Genomic DNA, 14,358 nt, shown 5'->3' with positions numbered 1-14,358 from the left:
GAAGTGTCCCCCATCCCTTTTCATAAATGAACACCGCTATCCCCTACCCCCTGCTTTGTTTTTCTCCCTGGCCTTATCATCATCCCATGTAATTTATACTCATTTGTTTAAAATCCATCTCTCCCACAAGGAGCTATGCTCCACAAGGGCTGATACTTGGTGAGTTTGGTTCATCTTTTATCCACACACAGCCTTTAGAACAGTGTCAGGAACTAACAGCTGCTTAGCATAGATTTGTCGAATGTATGTTCCACCTGGGCAGTGTACAGAATTCTTTCTGTGGATCTGCAGCGGAGGAAGGCTTTTTTTTTTTTCCAATTGAGGCCCTTTGCTGATTATTCCTAACTGCTGTTGCAGGCTTCTCACAAACACTTCTGGCATTACTCCACTACCCTGCGACTGCTGTCCTCTCCCCCTAGTGCTTAGCCTCAAGCATAAATAGAGCCTATTTATTTCTTTCTGCAAGGCTATACTAACATGCTTTACTAAATATGTGAGACTCTCATAAGCGGATTACAGAGCAGAAAAAGAAAACTTGGAACTCACCTCATTTGTCATTATCTGTCACAGGAAGTTCTTCCTTAGTGTCTTGCCTTGGCTCTGGCCAATCCACAGGTTGATAAAATCTGTGTTCTCCTTCCTCAGATCAGAGCCCCTTCTCCTGCCTTTCCTGAGTCTCTCCTATTGGACAAATCCCAACCCCAAATGAAACAGAATAACAGTTCCCTTCTTTGCCCAGATAAGTTAAAATCTCCTAGCACTCAGAAAAACAAGTCAACAAACTTCATTGCCACAAAAGACACCCTCAAATTTCTTTATTTTCTTAATTTACTTGTGTTTTCAGTACAAATTAGCTCCAAGGACTTTAACCTTCCATAAACAAATTAAGTCTTTTCTCCATCCCAATAGCAGTTTATTATTATGTCTCTCTCCCAAAATTTCCAAATAGTTACGTTTCAAAAATAATCCCGACTCCCTAACTCTTTCTTTCACTCTCTCTCCTCACCTCTCTCTCTTATCCTTCACACCCCCCCCCCCTTATCTTTCTCATCTTGCAATGGAGAATTACTCAGAATGAAGGGTAGTGAGGACATGACCAGAGCCACAGAAAGATTGTAATAGTTGCAATAATCGTTGAATAGATGCCCTTGGCTTGGACAAGAGTAGAGGGTGGTGGTTCTGAGTATGGAGAGAAGTAGATGGATCTGAGAGATATTTAGAGGGTTCAGTCTATAGGAGTTGGAAAAATGACTAGATTTGGAGTGAAGGATAAGAAACACTGAGGAGTCCAGCATGGATCTTGATTCCTGGCTTGGCAAATTTTGGTAACATTCCAGGTTTTCCAAATCAAGTTGTCTTATAAAAAGAGACTCACAGATTCAAGGTAGACATTTTATATTTGTTGGCTTCATGTTTTCATCTGCAGAAGCGTTTTGATACAAGAAAGATTTTACTTCTGTGTCCCATTTCAAAGATAAAAGAAAAACCAAAGTATATAGAAGCATCATTATAATGTACTTCCCTTGAAATTTTATGCAACTTCATCTATGACTAAAGAATGATCGAGCTCTTTAATCATAGGGCAGAGATGTTTTATTTAATTTTTGTCAATAGAAAATAATTCAAGATCCTGTCATATTTCATTTTGATTGCATGTTTCTTGATAATATATATTAACCAATGTAGACCTTTTGAAGTGAAATAATACCCTTATAGTACAGCAATGATTTTTTTTGCAATTTTTCTTTTATACAGTCTTATTTCAAATTAACCGGAAGGAAACTTAAAAATAAATCTCTTTTAGCATGTTTCTGAAACCCATTCACAGATCTCAAAGCTAAAGCAAGCTGGAAGGGATATTATTCAGAAAAATTCTGAAGATGTAACGATCCGGGTGGAGTCCCAGAAAACAAGGTTGAAAGATTTGGAAGGAAGGAAAACAGTGGGATGGGTTGGGGAGAACAAGTACCAAGCAGTTTGGAGGTGAGAGAACAGGATAGAGAAAAAGACTTACATTTTGGTCACTAACAAAAATGACTGTGGTGTGCAGTAGCTGATTGTAAGGTCACCACGGAATTCATCCCAGTCACTTCTTGTTGATAGGGAAGTGGATGCTTTTCAGAAGGCAGAAAGGACTCAGCTCCATTGCAGCCCCAAAGAAACCCTGTTCTCTTGTGAATGGGAAACTGGCCCTGTGGAAGGCATCAACAGGGCTCCATGTTGATGACCCCGATGATTCCAACAGGGTCTTGGAAGCAGGTAACATTTTGGAAGCATTTCAAAATTGTTTGTTGCTTATTTCTTTAAATGCTTCATGTTGGCTTTAGTAAGCTCTTACAAGGAAATGCAAGTACACTGCTCCTTGATTTCAGTAATCTGCAGAGCAGAAAGAAAGTTTCCTTAAGAAAAAAATCAGCCTAACTCATATATGTTACCAAATTGGCTTATTGAATTTATGTCACTTTTGAGGGTCTCTCTTCATTCCAAGCTTTTGGAAGTGTTTGTATCCAGTTTATGGAAATGAACCAGACATCTTCTTGTCCCCTTCACACATTTCAGCCATAGTGACCCTGCGTTAGGCTATTCCTGTTTTATTATTATTTTTTTCTCCTATGGTACCTTGTTTTTTTCTAGTATAAACTTAGCATAATTTAACAAATAATGCTTACAAATTTGATTAATATTTGACTCTCACTAGGCCATAGGCAGCAAGGGGAGCAGGAATCCTGTTTTCCTGCCTTCCTCCCATATCCCCAGTACTTAACTCCATATCCAACAATTAAATATATCTTGATTGATTGAATGCATGGTTTAAGAAAATGTTTTTTCCTTATTTTATCTTCCTTTACATAACTTCTGTGAAGGAAGTATTTTGTTCTGTTTTTAATGGCAGAACATTTTCTCACTTGAGAAGGGAATCTGACCATGTCTACAAAGAACAAATTGTACAAGATGGTTAACGGTGTATGTGTAAATAATTTATAAATTAAAAATATCTTTTGGGTATTTATTATTCAGATCAGATGTTTGCATTGTCTAATTCTCATTGATATAGTCTGATTTTCTCTTTGGTGATAACTGAACTTATAAATATTCTTCATTGCTGGGGTGAACAGAAGTTTGGTTGTTATTAGATCTTGATTTCATCTCTGTCTTTATATATGATTTTGGACAAGTCATAAACTCTGAGCCTAAATCTTTACAGCTGTAAATTGGGGGAAACCCACATTTGCTGTATTTTTCCATAAAAGGAAGTTGTACACATAGAATGAAATAATTACACCTGAATATTTTATTGGTAAAAATATCCAATGTAGATATATTACATGCATGCATATTTATATATCCATCCATTCATAACTATTTCTCTTGATTTGTCTGATAAGGGGATGACTATTATAAAAGTAATTAAAATGATGACTGCTATTTATTGACAAGAACTGAATTAGGTACCACCTATATTTTCTTATTTGATCTTCACAAAATATGTTAATTAATTTTTCTGTTCCCAAGTCTACTCCTCCCATTCTCCCTTGAACCTACTGCACTTGAATGAGGCTTTTGTTCCCCACTCCATTGACTCTTTTCTTCTAAGGGCCACCACTGGCCTCTGTGTAGCCAAAGTCGGTGGTCAATTCTTCTTTCTTCCCACTTGGCCTGTCTGAGGCATATGACTGTAGATCATTCTCTTCTCTTGAAGCACTTTATTCACTTGGCTCCTAGGACACAAGCTCCCGTGATTTTCCTGCATTGTTCTCACCTTCTTGACATCCAAATATTGGAAAGCCCCAGAGCTCAGCCCTCATATAACTCTTTTCTTTTCTATGGGAATCTCATGTGCCCTCCTAGCTTAAACACTATTTATCCCTGATAATGCCCAAACTGTAATATCCATTCTTCACCTCTTTCCTGAATGTATACTTGCATGTCCCATGGTCTACTCAGTGTTCCCACCTGGATATATAAGTGGTGTCTTTCACTAAACTATTTAGTGTCCCTCTCCTTTTAATCTGTTCCTGGTCCATTCTTCAACATTTCAGTGAGTGGCCCCTCCCTTTACCCAGTTGCTTTGGAATCATCCTTATCTTCCTTCTCACAGGCCATATTCAATCTATTAGATGTTCTATTGGGTCTGCTTTCAAATTCACCTTGAATCTAACTACTTATAGCTACTTCCAAGTGCCATCATCCTATTTTCAGCCACCACAATCTCTTGCCTGCACTATTGCAATTGCCTTTCCCTCAGTTACCCTGCATTCCCTCCTGGGCCCCTTGAGTCTGTTCTCTACATAGAGCCAAGATGATCCTTTCAGAGCATAAATTTGATCCTTGTACTCCCCTTCTCAAAACTGCGCTGTGATTTTCCCATAAAATTTAGGTTAAAATCCAAAATCCATTATAGTGTATACATTATTGTGTGAACTAATTCCTGGCTACCTTTGCAATTCAACTCGTAAGTCACTGAGCACCAGCCTCACAAATCTCCTTCCTTTCTCTCAAATTCACCAGTATATTCCAGCCTGGGAATCTTTGCATTTGCTCTCCCCTCTGCTTGAAATGCTCTTCCCCAGATATTCATACATGGTTTACTGCCTCACATCATTCAGTTTCTGCTAAAAAGATACTTCCTCAAAGGACTTCCCAGACCCTTTAGACAGCAGTTCCTCCTGTCTGGTCATGAGCAGTTTATCCAATATTACTTTCTTTAGAACAATTATTACTACCTGAGAATATATTGCATTTTTTATTAAAAGCTGCATGAGATTGGTTCAGTGTAATATCCTACTAGAACAGTGCTTGGCATATGATAATGTAAATATGTGTATGTGTGTGTGTATGTATTTATATTATTTTTAGAAAATCCTCTGTATTCAACCCAATTTTTCTTCTTTTACAGGGATAGATAACTGCAACCCAAACTAAGGGATTGCTTTCTCAAGGCCACATAGTTAATAGATGGAAGAATGAAAACTCTAATACAAATCTATCTGACACTAAATCTTCTGCTCATTGTTGCTATGCCTTACTGCTTCCTTTCTTAAACTATGCTGTCTTCACTCAGTATGCAAATGTCTTAGAATTTCAAGACCCCAAAACTTCCATGAATTTTTTTTTTTTTTTTAATTTTCTGTTTCTATGTTTGCTGACATTTCAACATTTGCCTTTCTAGGATTTTTTGATACCTGCACATCTGCAGGCAAACAGCATTTGGCTTCCCTGAAGGAAGATTTTAAGGGGAGAAAAATATCTTCCAAAACAAAATGATGCAAAAGATTGTTAAAAACAATCAATGACACATCCCCTACAATTGGATAAATATACAGATCCTAAGAATTTCAGACCACAAAATGAAACTGAAGTAGCCATGTGACTTTTATCTCTTTGATCCCATGTTGAAGTTTAGCATAGGCCTGAAGCTGTGCTTAAACCATAACACCATTACAAGAGGAGCTATTGACTTCGGCATTAAAGAGGACCTAAAGCCAGTTATTGAAGTCAGGTTTTACTGATTTTTAACACTAAAAAGATTTCTCTAAAAGTAAATCTCTAAAAATTGCCTTTTTAAGATCCTCTTAAGAACTGTTAAACTTTCTTTTCTTTTGACCATTACTTTACTTTTATTCTCTCCACACTTAAAACTAACTTGACTATGGAAATCAAGGCACACAATGCATCAGAGTTTAGGTGAAAGTTAGAAAACCAACTTTTTGTCGTTCTGATGCCGTGAGTTAGACATTTGAAAATATCTCCATGATTTTCCACTTTTCAAGGAGGTAGAATAATAACAGTTAACATGTATGGAATCCTGGTTCTACCACTTTGTGTGTGGCTTTGGGCATGTATATGTTTTTAATATCAGTTTTCTCATCTGTAAACAGGGGTTAATGCTAATCCCTATCTCGGGATTTTGGAGGGTGTTTGCATGACATAATCTTAAGCACTTAAATAGTGCCTGACATGGTATGAGCACTCAGGAACTGCCAGCTGTTAGGACGTGTGTGTAACTGCTAGACCAGGGTTTCTCATCCTTGACACTATTGACATTTTAGGTCAGCTGATTTTTTGTTGGGAGATGGCGGCTGTCCTGTACATTGTAGGGTATTGAGCAGCATCCCTGGCCTCCACTCATTAGATGCCAGGAGTAGCCACCCCCTTCCCTTCTGTGATAACCTAAAATGCCTCTAGACATAGTCAAGTGCCCCTTGGAGAACAAAATCACCTCTGGTTGAGAACTGCTATGCTAAACTAATGTTTAATTTATGTTATCTCATTTAATTTTCACAGCAAGCTTAAGGTGTATGTAATGGTCCCCCAATTTTACAATTGAGAAAAATATAATTTTAATTTTTTATGTAAATTAAATATTTGCCCCAATCACACAGCTGGTAAAGACTGAGCTGTTCTTAGACTCTGACTCTGGCTGACAAAGAAATTTTGATGCATGTTGGTTGCATTGACATGGCTTCAGATTCCTTTGGTGAGCTGTCTTATTGATGGATTCCTCCTGCACAAAATATCAAGGAGTCACCTTCCGTTCCATTCCTTTTATTCCCTACTCAGAAACTACAGTGGGCTTGCTCTTACTGGCTTTATAGCCCATTTTCCTTCCTTTTTTTACAACTTGTTGCAATTCTTCTCTCCTACATTGAAGGATGCTGTGCTTTTCTGTTAGGACCCAACTGATGAGTGAGGCTTCTCAGCTCTCACAAAATATCAATTGTACTCTCAGCTTGACATTAAAGCAAAAGTTTCCTTCCTTAATTGGCAACACATGCAATCTGCACTCTTGGTACTTGTCAAAGAGAGTAACGTTGAACTGATTTTCCTTTAGCATTTATCACATGCTCAACTAAGAATGAATTCAGGAAGCATTAGCTAAAGAATTTGTAGTGCTTTGAGGACCAAGTAGGGGATAATGAAATAAACTGATAAACCTTTTGCTTAAGAACAGAAAACTACTAAATAACTGATGAGTATGCTGAATGTTGTCTTCTCTAGATTCCCCTTGTCTTATCTAATTCTTTTCTATTTTCAGTGATGCAGTTTTGTAATCAGGTAGAAGATGGAAGTGAGAAAGATTAACATGTGTTTTTCCATCTTTATGATATTGGACCCTTCTGCTACATTTTTCCTGCTCTTGTGGCTTCTATAATATTTATACATTAAGGGTTATCCTCCTGGTTAACTCCTTGCTGTTTCCTTTTTTATGGCTACTTTTCCTTTGGCAATCTCTTAATTAAGAGATTGATCCCCAGGTTTGGGTTCTCAGCCCATGTCTCATCTCATCTCATCTCACTTTCCACATTCTTTGGGAAACTTATTCAGTTTCATGGTTTCAAATACCATCATTTTTCGGTTATCCCAAGTCTACGTCTTTAATTTAGGGCTCTGTCCTGGGCCTCAGACTCATCTATCCAAACACCATCTGGGTATCTGTATAGGGTCGTTCCACAGGCACCTCTGTGCTAACGTGACCCCTATAAATTGTCTCCTTTTTCTGTACTTATGTCAGTTGGTGGCATTTTCATCCACCCAGTTGTTCAAGCTACAACCTGTGCATCATCTCTATTTATGTGATCTTTTCCCTTCCCATGCAAAAATCACCAAGTTCTGATAACCTTACTTTCTAACATATCTTTAATTCATCTTCATCTCTACCACTCTTATTGTCTCTAACCAGAACTGATGCCATCACCTCTCAAAAGGTCATGCAGACAGGATACTGTCCAAGTGGTTAAAAACAACTAGGAGACCTTCCATGATACGGCCCCTGATTATCTCTTTGTTGCTATTTGCAACCATGCCTTGCCCTGGACTCTCAGGCAACATGGAGTTGCTAGTGGTTCTTTTTACCATATCGGTTGTTGTTTTTCGTGTCCCTGTCTTTGCCCAGCTGCTCACCTTGAATGGAAGGCCCTTTCCCTAATTATCTCATTCAGAAAGTTTTTGCTAAACCTTACTGCCCTTTCCCCAGTTAAGCTCCTCCAATCCTCCAGTGCAATTATTCTGGGTCTCTTTCTACAATTTCCTTTCCACATTGCTTCATCATCATTAAATTCTTCATCTCTATCTCTCCCTGTATAGATCTCCATTGCACAGCAAACTCTTTGGGGTGAAGGACACAACAAATACCCCATAAATGTTTTTGGGTGAATAATAATGTCACTTCTCTCACTGATTTGGTGGCAGAAATGGCTTATTTAAAAAATGATCTCTTAATGCACTTCAAATTTTAAGTGATTTACAAGTGGTAGAGGGTAGCCTTGACTTGTGAATTGAGTGGAAGTCTATTACTTTTATTCATCTAACCACATTTGTTAAAATATCAGCTGTTTCCTTGTTTGTGGCAGAGATCCTGAGTTGTTGGACCAGATGTTGATATTAACCTTTTTTGCAATATGGAGTGATGTGTGGCCAATGTAGATGCTGGGTAGGAAAGTGGGGTATTGGATCATGTTATTAAATCTCTTTGCTCCAACATACTGTCCTTGTAGTTATACCCCTCAGTAGTACCTCTGGGGAAGAGTAGGAAAAAAATTCCAGCAACAAAGGCAGCTATATACTTTTTTTTTTGCATGGGCAGATACCAGGAATCAAACCCAGGTCTCCTACATGACAGGTGAGAACTCTACCACTGATCCATCATCACACCAACCAGCTATGTGCTTTTAGCTTTTTATATTGAACATGCCATTTTAAAAATCATAGGCATAAAATACGTAAAGTTGCAAAACTGATTTCAAGGAGATAGTTTTTCATATTCTAAAATGATTTCTAACTTTATTGAATGGGTCATTGCATAATTTATTTATTTATTTATTTATTTATTTATTTTTATTTTTTTTATACATGGGCAGGCACCAGGAACCGAACCCGGGTCCTCTGGCATGGCAGGCAAGCATTCTTGCCTGCTGAGCCACTGTGGCCCGCCCGCATAATTTATTTAAGTAATGAGATTTCAGTGAATTAGAAACTATTTGACCAAAAAATATTTCACACAACTTTTTAAGAACACATTGCAAATATTAGAAGACACTTATTCTGAAGATAAATATACATTTCCTTATTAGTGCTTATATTGCTATCAGAATATACATTCCCTATCCCTTTAGGTATTGTTTAAATGTGACCAAATTTCTGATACATGTTGTGCTGGTTTGAAAATATTATGTACCCCCAGAAAAGCCATATTTTAGTCCTAATCCAGTCTTGTGGGTGCAGCCATTTCTTTTAGTGTTGATTCAATACTGTAGGTTGGAAACTGTAGATTATCTTCATGGAGATGTGACACACCCAATTGTGGGTGTGAACTTTTGATTAAATGGAGATGTGAGTCTAACCATTCCAGGTGGGTTTTGATTATTTTACTTGGAATCCTTTAAAAGAGGAAATGTTTTGGAGAAATGACAGAGTCGACAGAGAGAGAGCCAATAGAAACTTCAGAGCCTAACAGAGACAGTATAAACGTGGATGTTTGGAGATGCTTGGAGCCCAGCAGATGTTGCCGTGTGCCTTCCCATAGGATGTTAAGCCAGAACCTGGAGGGAGCCAAGGGAAGCCAAGAAATGAAAGCCAGCCTCAGAGAAGCAAAGCAAGGAACCCCCACAGGGCCAGAGGCTGGAAGCAATGGAGCCCGGGAGCAAGGGGCTAGCAGATGCCAGCCACGTGACTACCCAGCTGACAGAGGTGTTCTAGACCCATTGACCTTTCTTGAGTGAAGGTAATGTCTCAGTGCCTCAGTTCGACACTTTCACACTTCCTGTATAACTGTAACTTATTAATTCCTCTTTTTAAAAGCCGTTCCATTTGTGGTATACTGCATTCCAGCAGCTTGCAAACTAACACAAATGTTATATATTTTAAGTATCATGTAAATATACAAAGCAATAAGCTATTTCAAATATCCTTGTCCTGAATACTCATAAATTATCCTGCCAGCGTTAATAGCAATTTTTAAAAATATTTTTTCGTTAATAGCCATTTTAAGTGATAGATGCTCTATGGCATGTACAAGAGTTGTTGATTATATCATTTAAATGTGTGCTATGAAATAAAAGTGTTGGAGTTTTTTGTATGCTTTTTAATTGGCCAATTTTAATCAAAAAGTCCAAGAAGCTTCATGATCATTTTTTTTTGTCAAAAATCTCTCTAGCTAACGACTGAATGATATCTGTACAGTTGGAAATGGTGTCATAAGGATGTCAAACTTGACTTAGGTGGATCAACAAGCCATTATTCCTCTCATTTATACTCATTTTTAATGATCAGAAACTGAGCATGACAGTATTTTCGTGACACTTTCAATCTACAGGAAGGAGAGAGCCACTATTTATCTGTATCTCACTGGGGACATTAGCATTAATAAGCCGACTCCTGCACTGCCTGGTGCCAACTACGGGTCACACTGGCATGGAGGCAGCTGCTTCTTGGGGTGGGCCATGCCACCGCTATTTCCCAGACAACAGCTGGCTGAGGGATCTCCCACTATTAACTCGATGTGAACTGAATCCCAGTTCCCTGCATTGTGACCCCAGGTCTGGGAGTGGAAGCCTGGCACCCTTAGCAGAGGCAGGCACATTCCCCAGAAGAAGCTGAAACAAGTTACGGAGGGCAGGTTAACAGCAGAAGTCATTGGACTTCCCCTTGCCCTTATCCAGCCTACTGATGTTGTGGTTCCTGGTATTTAAAATCAAGATGAACAAATACAGGGCTACTCAAGTGGCACAGATTTCTGTTTTTAATATCTTGTAGAAGTCTGCTGCAAAACAACTGTATTTTATTCATTGAAACAATTACCTTGATTTTCAATCATGTACATTCTCTGAGATCCACCAATATTAGTAATAATTTTTGTGTGTGGATGTGGAAAAGAGGGAGGAAAAGAAAATTACCATATTCTTTTCAATAAAGTTCTCTCTGTTCTTGGCTGGGAAATTAAGCTCTCAGAGCAAATATGACCCAGAAGAGTAGTTCCAAACAGAAAAATATATTATTGTATTATTATTTATTGAAAATTTGAAAGTTAGTTCTGATTGGCAGGGCATTGCATAATGAATATTAAATTGTTTTCTTTTTTATTTCTTGTGAATCGCACAGTTCTTTGCACTTTCCATCTTAGATTAGGATAATATCTGATCAATTTGCCATTTGTGGGTGGTCCAGAACATCTCCCATTAGAATTTCTTCCAGTTTGAAGCAAAGAATGAATGAATGAATATACCAAAGAATGTTAGCATCCTTTAAATTTGTGGCTACACAGTGACATAACAAGCAGTTGGAAATTGAAAATAGTTTATTTGCCTTGTTTTAGGTGAAAAGAGAGAAAAGGGAAAAATCTCATCACTTGAACTGAGTTTTAAAAATTAACTAAATTAATTCTTGTTGAGATATTAACTAAAGCTGGATTGGTAATACGTATTTTGAAGTGACATTTCCTGAGGGTACTTGTTCCTCAGGAAAAAAACGTGCATATCCAATTTTTCCTGTTGTTAACTGGCTAAACTTGCTATTTCCATCATTTGGGAAGGAGGGGGTGGAAACCCATCATACTCACTTCATTTTTGTAGCCTCCCAGGAAATAGTAGTTTTATCGTTAAATTCAGAAAGTTAATAAATGCCAAAATAACATATATCCATTGCATATAAGCAAGCCAATTTCACGTAATTTAGTAAAGGAAAGTCTCTGTTTCTTTCTTAATTTTTTTTCCCTAAATGCTTTGTTCTGTTGTAATGTGGTACTGGGCCTGTGTGTTTTAATGTTCTTTTTTCTCTTTACCTTGCCCTCTTGGGTTTCAGTCTGCTAAATTCAAAAATCATTGCCTTTTGGGGATTTATTAGTATTTAAAAGCAGATCCCAGCATCTTACAAATTGCAGTTGTAGTCTGTGTAAGATAATGGTCAATAAATAAGGTAGAAAAAGAGCACTAAAGCTAGATTGTGAGGAGAAAGGGGGGAGAAAGCTTACTACATTCTTTCTAAACAAACAAAATGGCATAATTGGAAAAATTCATTTTTATGTTTCCTTACTTTAGATGGGACCACTGAGTGAAACATTCACTGATGAATTACTCCTATAATCTGTGTAGGAAAAACAGCTACTGGCAAATTAAAGAGTCCTGGAACAGAGCCATGAGAACTAAATGGCTAAAAATGAAAACAGGCAAACATTTGAGAGTATTCTGCAGAATGCAGATCTTTCAACACCTCCCCTTTTTCACTGGTTATTCATCGTCATGGAAACAGAATTTATCAAAATGTTCTTGCTCACTCCTCGCGACCCAGCGGGCAGACTTCAAGAGCTGGTGCAGGTAACCCAGGCTGAAGCATTTTTTTTTTTTACAAATGATATGCTGCAGTTCATAAATTGGTGGATTTTCAGTGGTGCCATTGTGTTGGTTGAACTGGTTTCCAAGTCTCGAAAGGTTCACAGTTTTTTTTCTTATTTGTTTGTTTTTGATATTGGCCAGGCAGAGAAACCAGAAACCTTTGCTAGTAGGAGATCAAGGATGAGTAACCCCACGAAAAGTGGCTGATCTTAGGTTTTAACTCACCTTTACCCCTCAATTTGTTTTTATCCCCTTGTCTAATGATGTTCAAATCCAGTATTTGGCCAGATCTCCTGGGTTCACCTGCCCCAGAAGCTCCCGTTGCTATTTGGTAGCTCAAAGATGCAATACTCCTTCCTCCTCATCACAACCCTTCCCCCCTTATCTCTAGCAGAAGTGGGGTGCTGGGCATCAAGCCCTGACAGGACAGATGTGGACAGCTTTAAACTGACCCCTTTGCCAGAGCAGAATTAACCCTACAAGGGAGTGGTTTCCTAGCTCTGAGAAAGTGACTTGAGGGATTCCCTCAAGAAGAGTGCCATTTCACTATGAAAATAAAAGTTATGCATCATCTATGTAGCTGCCAAATTCAGGGAAGGTGATTTTTTTTTTAAACTTTATTTTATGTTCGCAATTAGTGACTCGTTGTCATGGAAACCACACTTCAGATGATTCTTGAACTTAAATGGCTGAATGTGATCAGGCAGAAGCCCTCCTTTTTTTTTTTTTTTTTAGCCCCAGTAGCCAATCTTTATCTCTTTGGTTATCCTGATAACAGAATCACATAAAACATGTATAAACATGCAAAATAATAGCATGGGGCGATATCAATTAAAACTGAATATTGAATAATTCATTCTTTAATTAAGTCTTTTTTCCTCTTTTCCTGAAGCTGTAACCTTTCAAGTGTTAAAACAGACATAAGCACTAAGTCATTTAGTAAAAGAAATCTCTCCTAATTGGCAGTTTGTGATACACTAATGAAGAAAACTAAGATTTGAAATTCCTTTCTGTTTTTTAATGTTTAATGGAAAGCAAAATGAAAGGGCTTCCTTCAGAAAGTGTATTCAAGGTGAAATAACTATGGTTTGAGGCTGTAACCTTTTTGTGTGTGAGCTTCTTTTGTCTTTGAGTGAGTAGGGGTTGGGGTTTATCCCAGAAGTGGCATAGCCCACTTGTGGCTCCTGGCAGCCAGAAATAATTAATCTGTATGGAGACTGCAGAGAGCGTGCCTGTGTTTGCATATGTGAGTACTCCGTGTTAGAGCTGGACTGTGCCAATCTCCATCCATCAGGGCAGCTCTTCTTTAAAAAGGAAAACTCTAACCCTCACGCACTCTGGATTTATTTGCTGACCTCTGAATGCAAAATTCACCACTCTTCAGAAATACCATCATACAGCATGTACACTAAGCTATACGTGTCGGGCTTTTAAGATTTTTTTACCCCCCAGGTATGGGAGTTCACTCATCTCACTGTCTTTGTTAATGCTAATTCATGGGCAAGAGACGGTCAGGACAGGGAACAAAGTAAGCGTGGTAAAATTGCCTTTTTTAATCTAGGGGAAATTCTAGCATATTATTTGCTAGTGTAAAATAAGTTGACTTTGATCATCTTTTCAAGGAAAACAGTATAAATTACATACTAATTTTATGTAACTGAGGTTAAAGCAAATAGTGGCATTGTGTTACGTGAAAGTCATAAATGAACATTATGAAAAACATCTCAAGAAACACCTGGCATATCTGGACACTTGGATCAGAAATTCATTGGAGAAAATGTTTTCTTATTATGAGTGTGTCTCTCTCTATATTTCCACTTGTCCCGAAGCATGGCCTCACATGTAGCTGTCGTGTGGAAATGAAAGCGGAATGATTGCCTGGACAGTCACCAAGCCAGACTTTTTAAAAAATGACATTGTGTTTGCAACCACATTCCATTGTTATTTTAGATAAGCCACTGAGTCTCTCTGTGACTTAGTTTCTTCATCTTTAACATGGGAAAAGTAATCATTTTCTGTTTCGTTTTGGGTG

General features: G+C 38.0%; 1 long non-coding RNA gene across 4 annotated transcripts in view; it reads left to right on the top strand.

The window, feature by feature from the left end:
• The first annotated feature begins 12,041 nt into the window (after positions 1 to 12,041).
• LOC143679336 (uncharacterized) overlaps positions 12,042 to 14,358 on the top strand; it is a 364,318-nt gene continuing 362,001 nt past the window's right edge. For all 4 annotated transcript variants that reach the window (XR_013173665.1, XR_013173664.1, XR_013173663.1 and 1 more), the window contains exon 1: positions 12,042 to 12,308. This is a non-coding gene — a long non-coding RNA (uncharacterized LOC143679336). The remainder of the gene's footprint in view (positions 12,309 to 14,358) is intronic.

This window comes from Tamandua tetradactyla, chromosome 4 (genome assembly GCF_023851605.1).
Source record: "Tamandua tetradactyla isolate mTamTet1 chromosome 4, mTamTet1.pri, whole genome shotgun sequence".
Lineage (NCBI taxonomy): Eukaryota > Metazoa > Chordata > Mammalia > Pilosa > Myrmecophagidae > Tamandua > Tamandua tetradactyla.
This window is presented reverse-complemented; position numbering and strand designations above follow the sequence as displayed.